The sequence below is a fragment of the Chiloscyllium plagiosum genome, unplaced genomic scaffold (genome assembly GCF_037043375.1).
Source record: "Chiloscyllium plagiosum isolate Xiang-an unplaced genomic scaffold, Cpla_swu_hap1 HiC_scaffold_29, whole genome shotgun sequence".
Lineage (NCBI taxonomy): Eukaryota > Metazoa > Chordata > Chondrichthyes > Orectolobiformes > Hemiscylliidae > Chiloscyllium > Chiloscyllium plagiosum.
In genome coordinates, this window is record NW_028270167.1 from 82,558,875 (window position 1) to 82,569,714 (window position 10,840).

General features: G+C 42.5%; 1 non-coding gene across 1 annotated transcript; it reads left to right on the forward strand.

Moving 5' to 3' along the window:
• Positions 1–5,632: 5,632 nt before the first annotated feature.
• Positions 5,633–5,706, forward strand: trnat-agu (transfer RNA threonine (anticodon AGU)). Its single transcript has one exon. It is a non-coding gene; the product is annotated as a tRNA-Thr (tRNA).
• Positions 5,707–10,840: the final 5,134 nt, after the last annotated feature.

A 10,840-nucleotide genomic window follows, 5' to 3' on the forward strand; every position in this document is an offset into this window, starting at 1 on the left:
TAGAAGGTCACCCCTCAGCCTCCGACGCTCCAGGGAAACCAGCCCCAGCCTTTTCAACCTCTCCCTATTGCTCAAATCCTCCAACCGTGGCAACATCCTTGTAAATCTTTTCTGATCCCTTTCAAATTTCACAACATCTTTCCGATAGCAAGGAGACCAGAATTGCACGCAATGTTCCAACAGTGGCCTAACCAATGTCTTGTACAGCCGCAACATAACCTCCCGACTCCTGCAGTCAATGTACTCAATAAAGGAACGCATTCCAAACGCCTTTTTCACTATCCTATCTATCTGTCACTCCACTTTCAAGTAGCTAGGTCTCTTTGATCAGCAACACTCCCTTGGACCTTACCATTAAGTGTATAAGTCCTACTAAGATTTGCTTTCCCAAAATACAGGACCATGCATTTATCTGAATTAAACTCCATCTACCACTTCTCAGCCCATTGGTACATCTGGTCAGATCCTGCTATAATCTGAGGTAACCCTCTTCGCTGTCCACTGCACCCCCAATTTTAGTGTCATCTGCAAACTTACTAACTGTACCTGTTATGTTCGCGTCCAAATCATTTATATCAATGACAAAAGGTTGAGGACACAGCACTAATCATTGTGGCACTCCACTGGTCACAGGCCTCCAGTCTGAAAAGCAACCCTCCACCACCACCATCTGTCTTCTACCTTCGAGCCGGTTCTGAATCCAAATGGTTGGATCTCCTCAACTTGCTAACCAGTCTCCCATGTGGAATATTGTCGACCTCCCTTACTGAAGGACACATAGATCCCGTTAACCACTCTGCCCTCATCAATTATCTTTGTCAATTATCTTCTTCAAAAAATAATTAATTTAATTTAACGAGACATAATTTCCCACACAGCACGCCATTGCTGACTATCCATAATCAAGCTTGCCTTTCAAAATACATTAAATCATGTCTCTCAGGATTTCCTCCACAACTTACCAACCGCCGACGTCAGACTCACAGGTCTATAGTTGCCTAGCCTTTCCTTACCTCCTTTCTTAATTAGTGGTATCATGTTAGCCAGCCTAGTCTTATGGCACCTCACCTGTGATTTTCGATGACACAATTTTCAGCACGTGACCCAGAAATCACTTGCCTCACTTTTCACAGAGTTCTGTAGTGTAACCTGATCACGTCACGGTGATTTATTCACTTTTATCCGGTCCAATACATCCTGCACTTTCTCCTCTGTAACACGGTTTTTGTTTTCAAGATAACAACATCTATTTCCCCACAGACTACATCTTTCATGCCACAGGTGAAACGTTATCGATGGGGCAAGGGCAATTATAATGTGATTAGGCAAAGTTAAGATGCATAGATTGGGATAGCAAAATGCTATGGATGCAGGCGAGTGGAAATGTGGAGCTGGTTTAAGGAACAGATATTGCATTTCCTCGATAGGTATGTCTTGGTCAGGAAAGGAAGAATTGAAAAGGTAAGCGAACCATGGTTTATTACAGAAATTGCATCTCTTGTTAAGAAGAAGATTAAGGCTTATGTGTTGAGAGACCAGGTGATTAAGATGATGCGATGGAGTGTTACCGATTAGCTGGGAAGGATTTAAAGAGAATGTTCACAAGAGCAAAGAAAGGACACGAGCAGTCATCAGCAAATAGAATAAAGGAGAAACCTAAAGCCTTCTGTAGGTATGTGAGGATTATAATGATGACGAAGGTAGGAATAGGGCCAGTCAAAGACAGAAGTGGGGTGTTGAGTGGGGACCCTGTGGAGATGGGAGAAGTACTAAACGAACATTTCTCATCGTTTTCCACTCAGGTAAAGGAGAATAATGTCGGGGGGTAGAATGAGATTAGCGATATTAGAATAGAAAGGATCGATGCTAGTTATGAAGAGGTGTTATCAATTTCAGAAGGAGTGAAAGTAGACCAGTCCCCTGTGCTGGTTGGGATTTGTCCGAGGATTTTCTGGGAACCTAGGGAGGAGATAGCAGAGCATTTGGCTTTTATATTTGAGTCGTCATTGTCTACAGGTTTAGTATCAGAGGACTAGAGGATCGCAAACGTTGTGCCTTGTTCCAGAAGGACAGCAGAGATGACCCAGGTAATTATATATCAGTGAGCCACATTTCTGATGTATGAAAGGTTTTGGAAAAGATTATAAAAGGCAAGATGTCTAATAATCTGGAAAGCAATAATTTGATTTCAGATAGTCAACATGGTTTCGTCAAGGGCAGGTATTGTCTCACAAACCTCATTGAGTTTTGTTTGATAATGTGACAAAGCATGTAGATGAGGGTAGAGCAGTTGACGTGGTATACATGGATTTCAGTAAATCCTCTGTTAAGGTTCCATGTGATAGGCTATTTGAGAAAATGCAGAGGCATGGGATTTAGGGTGATTTCGCCATTTGGATTAGAAACTGGCTTCATGAAAGAAGGCAGCGAGTGGTGATTGATGGAAAATATACAACCTGGAGTCCAGTTACTCGTGGTGTGTCTCAGGAATCTGTTCTGGTACCACTGCTGTTTGTTATTTTTATAAATAACTTAGACGCATCATAGGTGTATGTATGAGTCAATTTGCAGATGACACTGAAGTCGGTGGAGTAGTAGACAGTTTGGAAATATGTTACAGGTTGCAGGGCGTCTTGGATAGACTGCAGAATTGGGTTGAGAGCTGGCAAATGGACTTCAATGCAGCTAAATCTGAGGTGACGCACTTTGGGAAGAATAACAGGAAGGCAGAGTATTGGGTCAATGGAAAGATTGTTGGTAGTGTGGATGTGAAGAGGGATCTTGTAGTCCATGTGCATCGATCCTTCAAAGTTGCCACCCAGGTTGAGAGTGCTGTTAAGAAGGCATACGGTGTGTAAGATTTCATTTGCAGAGGGATTGAGTTCCGGAGCCACAAAATCATGCTGCAAATATTCAAAACGCTCGTGCGGATGTATGTCGGGAAGAATGTGAAAGCATTGGAAAAGAGTGCAGAGGAGATTTAGATTAGATTGCCGACAGTGTGGAAACAGACCTTTCGGCCCAACAAGTCCACATCGACCCTCCCAACATAAACCCACCCAGACCCATTCTCCTATATTTTCCCCTGCTCATACACCTGGCAATGCGGGCAATTGCGCATTGCCAATTCATCTGAACTGCATATTTTGGGACTGTGGGAGGAAACCGGAGCAAACCCACGCAGACACAGGGAGAAGGTGCAAACGCCACACAGACAGTTGCCCGAGTCTGGAATTGTAACCGGGTCCCTGGCGCTATGAGGCATCAGTACTAACCAGTGAGCCAGCATGATGCCTGGTCTGGAGGGAAGGACTAATGAGTAAACGCTGAGCAACTTGGGTCTGTTCTCATCGGAAAGAAAAAGGCTCAGACGGGATTTGATAGAGACATACAAGATGATCAGAGGATTAAATGGGTCGACATGAACGTCATTTTCCTAGGATGATAACGTCATCTTGTACGAAAGTACTTAACTCTAAATTGTGATGAGTTAGATTTGAGACAGATGTCAGAGGCATGTTCTTTACTGAGACAGTGGTAAGAGCGCGGGATTCTCTGCCTGCCAGTGAAGTTAACTCAGCTGAGATTATGGAGATTTAAACAATCCTTGGAGAAGCACATGGGTGATGATAGTATTTTGCAAGGGAATGAGCTGAGATTAGTTCAAAGGTCAGCACAACATTGAGGGCCGAAGGGCCTGTTCTGCGCTATATTCTTCTATGTTCTATGTACTATGTCCTTCCCCACAGTAAGCGTCCATACAAAGCACAGGTTTCATATCTCCCCCATTTCGAGCAGCACCAAACAGAGAGTGGCTTATTGATTTTTATGGTGTCCCAGTCATCTTCGAAGACTCCTCTTTGCCCTTAATGTATTTATAAAACCAGTTATAACTGACTTCAACATAGCAGCATGTTGCAATTGAGCTTAGTAGAATTCAAAACTACAATAGACCGATTCAAATTCAGACGTGTTATCCATTACACAACAGAGCCGATCCACCGTCGACTTCCTCTCATCTTTTCCATATGTAATGGAGACATTTATATCAGGGGGATACAAGATTACCAAGGTGAAGAACCAGTAAAGATAACTAACGTCACTGCTTTAATTAAATACGTCACATTTTGTGAAGCAGTGCCTTTTACTCTCAAATTGCACACATTCGTCTTCACGTGCCTCCTTCGGTGTTGCCTGCATGTCTGTTGGACGTTTCCATTGCTGTATTCACAGTCACTACGCGATTACATGACCAACTCCAGTGAAATGTACTTTCATAATCTGAGTCATGGCCTCTTCCTTTCAAGACCCTGAACAAGTTCAGCGAGAAAACTCTGGTCATTTCTAGCCCGGGATCTGGAATCAGACGAGTGTCACGACAACCTTATTGGTGCTGCCCGCTCACCGGAGACCAGCGCGTCAAAATGAGGCCCTGTGACCACCAGCATGTTCTGTGCCTTCCTGCAGTACATCTGCTGAACAACATCAGATTATCAAAGTTCCGCTTTTTTCACATTGAAATCCAGTGCGATAATATGAACTTTTTCGAAACTTGGAGTGAGCAACTTTGCAGCTGAAGTTTGTTATGGAGTCAACGACAGACACAAGAGTGTCTACAAGTCAGGTTGTAAGTTTTACAGTCAGCATCACAGGAAGTCCCTATTCAGTTGTCCGAGTTTGCATCGCACAGACCTGGATATAATTCCCACTCACGTAATGAAGATTTATTTCTCTTTTTGTGAATTATTAGAATGAAAACAAATTCTTGCTTGCATGCAGAGCACACACCCAGATCCTGCCAGAATCGGTCAGTAATTGCTTCCATCCGTATATAACGACAAAGGCAGCAGATACACAGGAAACGACCACCACTAATCCCCCTCCAATCATATCACCTTTCTGAGTTGGAAGTATCTCGCTTATCCTTCAGTGTCGCTGAATGTAAATCCTGGAAATTCCCCTCGAGCGGTATCATGTCTGTGCTGAGGAGTTGAAAGCTTGAGGAAAATAATTCATCCCCTCCATCACTGTGGTAATTCTGGATATGCATTGAATCCTTTCCCATTGACTATACTCCAGGAATTCGCTTCGAAAATTTAAAGGTTCCTGTCAGACATCTGCAATCGTCTGGAATAAGTTGAGACATGGACGAAGACAGTGAAATAAAGTGATAGACAATGATGCCTAGGAGGCATAATGCAGGAAGTGAGCGCGAAACAGATGGTGCAAAACTCAATGTCGGTGCCATTGCGTCAGCTTTTACTGCCCAATGATTATACTTACTCACACATTACTCCTAGTCAATTCACCACAATGACCTTGTTCCTCTTGATGTGATGTCCCCTCTGTCTGTATTAACGTGGTTCATGGGCTCCGATAGAATGAGCACCTCCTCTTTCTCCTGTCACTTTAACCAGGTGAAAATACCAGTTTTAAATGAATGCAAGAAGAGATTATGTTTTTATGTGCCTATTCAGTAGAGAATTTTCAGCTGTGAACTGTTTGTGTTTGAAAATTCGAGGATTGATTGCAATTCTCTGAGAGCAACATTGATCCGAAAACACAAGTCCAAGTACTGTGAGGAAGTGGTTAAGCAACTCCACATATGGATGAGCAAGGGTTGTTTCACCGTGGCGCCGTGGCTTAGTTGGTTAAAGCGATTGTCTAGTAAACAGGAGATCCTGGGTTCAACTCCCAGCGGTGCCTACTTGTTGCGTTCATATTTGGGCTTGGTGTTTCAAGTCTTTGCGAAAGTAACTCAGCGTCTTGGACTTTCACCCTGTTAAGATTTGGTGATGCAGGTTAAGTTCCAGCAGTGAATGTCATGCTTTTTTATATATTCCGAAATATCACTTATGTCTGTAGTTTCATTCCATTATTCCACAAGCACTTCTGCTTCTCCTTCTCTTTTATTCCCGCTCCTGCATTCCCAGTTAGGTCGGAATAACGAGATGAGGCAGGAGACGCTGCAGATTTGTCGGGGAATTTTGTGGTAATGTCAGAGATACCACCAGGTGGTCACTCACATTCTCTGATGTCACCGTTCATACATTTAAACCAAAAATATATGCATCGTTGTGCTTCTTTATTTGTAGTGTAATTGCTTTTTTTCCTGGTGGATTGGGAATTCTATTTGAATTCGAAACAGTCATAATTGTTTGAGGAAGAACGGTCGCCTTGCCTGGTTTGAAGTGACAGACACATTATCCGGAGAATGTGAGCCCAGTTCAACGTACTCCAGTCAGTGGGCAAAAAGCCTCTCAGCAGCTGCACACTCAAATTGTCTCGAAATGTCAGACTGTTCAGAGCCGAAATAGGTAAAGAGCTGTATGGACAGGCAGAGTGTCGGAGAATGTGTAACAGGAAGAGGGTGAGATGGATGCACAGAGACAAAGAGAGACGTATGGAGACACATGCTGAGTTCGACACTCAAATGACCAATTCTCCATTCGAAATTGCTGCAAACGGAGAGAAAGGAAACGAAAGAAGGCAATCATTTAAGCACAGCCTTTCACCAGCTGAGAGCAACGGAAACTGCATTATCGTCAATAAAGTCCTTTTGAATTTGTAAAGGTGACGGTTGTCTGTCATTGAGATATTTTGATAAAAATCCTGATTCAATAGATAAAACTGATAATTTTCCTAGCATTATAATGTAGAAATGTATAAGTAACGGGTTTCTGTCGATCTAAAACTTTAACTCAGTTTTTCGCCACAGATTCTGTCAGGCCTGCTGAGTTTCTTCAACAATTCATGTCTTTGGTTCAGATTTACATTATTGAAGAAAAATTAAAATCAATATTCTGTTGATCGCTTCATTTTTAAAATCCATCAGAAAATAAAACTGGTTACACTCTCAGACACAAATATACACTACACCGACTATGCACATGCAAACAAGCAAAACCACCTTCAAATTTAGGCCGTGGCAGACCCAGGACCGAACGTCACAGTATTGTATTCGAGTCTAGACAACGCGTTGGGAATTCACGTTTTCGCGACCTGCCAAATGCACAACTGTCAAATTGACTGGCTGTAACAACAAGCTCCATCGAAACAGCCTGTCCTTGGCAGAGTGGGATCGGGAGAATAATATTGATTCACAGATGCGTTTTCAACTACAAATTCACTCTGTCATCACGACCACGTTATTACATCTCAGGAACAGTACCTGACTGTACCGCACCTCAGCAGAAAGTGATAACTTTAGATGCTGGAGATCAAAGTCAATAAATGTAGCACTTGGAAATCACAGCCTGTCAGGTAACATCTGAGGAGCGGGAAATCGACGATTCAAGCATTCCTGATGAACATCTTGTACGCGAAACATCGAATTTCCTGCTCCCCGAATGCTGCTTGACCAGCACCACACTTTTTGACTATTCCCACCTCAGCTGATCTGCTTCGGAAAATTGATGATGAACTTGCCAGCATTCAGTTTGAATCTTCTGTCACATGTTTGACAACTTGCAACATTCCATTCCTCATAAAACTCAGACCATCCAAATTACTAAATAAAGATAAACTGTGGATGCAGGAAATCTAAAACACAAGCATAATTGCTGGAGAAACTCTGCATTCTTTGATATCAACTGAATATTTGAACATTAAACTGTGAACAGGAAAAGGGAAAGCTGCAATTTGATAATTGCAAAACGTCGTTTCTCCAAAACAAGACATCATGAAATGCAGTGTTTCGATTAGGCTCTCACCGTCTCAAGTGCTGATAGGAGTGGGGAAATAAATGTTGGCCCAGTCATTGCTGAACAAATGAATAAAAAGACTTATTGCGTTACTAATCAGTTGCTACCCCGGCAGACCATGTAAATGTAATTCACAAAACAGGACAGCCAGGTCCCTCGGTATTTCAGAGTCCTGCAATATCTAATTTTAATAAAAGGGTCGTTATTGAATGTTCCTTAGAACATCTCATTCTCCACTTCATACTGCATTGGTTAATATTTTACTCACAAACTTGCTCATCTCGACATCACTCAATTTTTATATCCTTAACGTTCTCTTCATGGTTTACCTTTCAAACTATTTTATCAATATATGCCCATTTTTTTTAAATCGAAGACTAATCTGAGATGATGTCTGTTGGAAATCCAAATATCTCTCTATCACACTTTGTCCGTTGTTTAATGTGTCCGCGTGAAACGCTTTAAACTTGTGCCCTCTCGTTTTGAATTCCACCATCCTGGGTAAAACCATGGCTTAGGCCAGTCACCGATCCAACCCCAATCATGATTTTATAAACGTCTAGAAGTTTACACACCAGCCTGGAACACTGCTGGGAAAAGCCCCTGCTCAAACATTCTCTCCTGACAACTCAAGCCCTCTCGACACTGTAATACCCTTGGAAATCATTTCTGTACTCTTTCAAGTTTTACAATATATTTCCTGTTGAAGGTGATCGGAATTGTCAGCAGTATTCTAAATGTGGCTCATTAATGTTCTGTACAGCCAAAACATGACGTGAACTTCAATAATCAATGTTCTGACGAATGAAGGCAAGCGTGCCAAATGCTTTCTTCACGAACTTTTCTACATGTGACACCTATTTTCCTTCTCTCATAATCTTTGTCTTGACTTATAAAGTCGTGCTTGTCTTCTTAACTACTATATTCTGCTGCCTTCACAAATCTGTGGACACACATGCAAAGTCACTCTGTTCCTTTGGGTTTCCCAGTGCCCTACCGTTCTTTGAGTACTCCCATGACGTGTTACTTACAAAATGCATCGCCTGATGTTTTTATTGTTATTTTCAGCTCCCCCTATCTGCCCATTTGACAAATTCACCTCTAAATCCTGAAACCTAAGACCTTCTTCCTCACTGTAAACAACTTTGCCAATCTTCATATCCTCCTCAAAATTTCTTACCATTTCCCCAACATTATTTCTTTTTAGATTAGATTACTTACAGTGTGGAAACAGGCCCTTCGGCCCAACAAGTCCACACCGCCCCGCCGAAGGGCAACCCACCCATATCCCTACATTTACCCCTTACCTAACACTATGGGCAATTTAGCATGGCCAATTCACCTGACCTGCACATCTTTGGACTGTTGGAGGAAATGGGAGCACCCAGTGGAAACCCACACAGACACGGGGAGAACGTGCAAACTCCACACAGTCAGTCGCCTGAGGCCGGAATTGAACCAGGGTCCCTGGCGTTGTGAGGCAGCAGTGCTAACCACTGTGCCACCGTGCCGCCCACCGTGCTGCTGTACTGTTTATGTGCAATCACAAACATTAAGGGACACAACATTGATCGTTGTGGTACACCACTGAATACCAGTTCCACGTCTCCAACCTTCCTTTGTCTCCAACCACTCAAATAAGTTTGGATCCAACTTACCACGTGACGCTGTATCCCTTTCTAATAACCCTGTTACCAGTCTCCGTTGTGGGAACTTGTCAAAGGCTTTCTAAAATCCTCATAAACTAAATCAATTTCACTATCCTCGTTTACAGATCTGATCACTTCCTAAAAAAATAACCTGATCTGTCAGGCATGAATTCCTCTGACAAAACCATGCTGACTCTCGCTGGTCAAACTTTCTCTGAAGAAGTTGCAACTAATTCTCTCGTTAAGAGGCTTCTCCAAAAGTTTCCCTACATGTGATGTTCGACTCACTGCTCTGTAATTTGCTGCATTATCTTCGCCAGCCTTATTGAAGACTGGAACCACGTTAGTAGTCCAGAAATCCTCTAACCACTCCCAGGAGTCCAAAAAGGAATGTAAAATATTGGTCAGAACACATGTAATTTCCTCTCTAGTCTCACAAAACAACGTGAGACACAACCCCATTCCCATCTCGCATAATCCCAATTTTAGCCTGTCAAAACCTCCAATACCGTCTCAGTCGCGATGTGAAACGGCTCAAAAAACTCTCAATCCCTCGTCCCTGCATTCTGTACCCATATATTACTACACAAGGACTGTTCCCCGGCTGCATATGTAAGGTGATTCACTCAGTTATCCCATTTACTGACACAACTGTACTATCACACTGGAGGGAGATCATTCAGATATTATAAGTGGAATAAACTGTTTCAGTCTTTGCGCCTATAAATCCTTTAGCTTTGATAACCAATGGCACATTGTCACAGTGAGAAAGGGTTTTAGTGTTATCTATCTGAAAAATATGTCACTGAGTTCCACCTTCTGCAGAAACTCTTGTCTGTTCAGATTTGGCATGAGTTATTTTTCTCTCTCTCTCTTTCTGTTGTTGATCGCATTCAAAATAGAACTGCATGACAAATCCCATACAAATGATTGCTGTATTAATATACCTAAGAAGTTGATGCCTATGGCTCACATTGCAATAGGAAGAATCGACAAGAGAAGTTTTCAAAAGGAACAGAGTACTCTCTTCAGTACAGAGGATCATTGAGCAAGGACGATCTCAGGCTACCAAAAGGGCACACGCACGACCTTTGTTCCTCGATCATTCACAGTGCCAGATGGCCTGAGACAGAGATCTGCGCCAAGGAACAGGTTGAAAAGCAGAAGGTGCTGGAACAGCAAAGCAGGTTTGGCAGCATCTGAGAAGAGAAATAAGAGTTAGAATTTCCGGTCCAGTGACTCTTCCTCAGAACTGATGGTACCCTAAGAAATGTTGACCTATCTGCAAAGATAGGCTGGTGCGGTTGGAGTAAGAAGTAAACGGTAGGTTAGTGTAGAACTCAAAGAGAGAGAAGAAGAATTGGGTAAACTAATGGATAATGATTAAGTTGAGAGGGTGAGTAGCTTTTTTATGGAGACTGTTAGTGACTAAACATAGTTAGTGTGTAATGGCTGCATATGTGATGGCAAGGAGTGATGTGTGAGGTG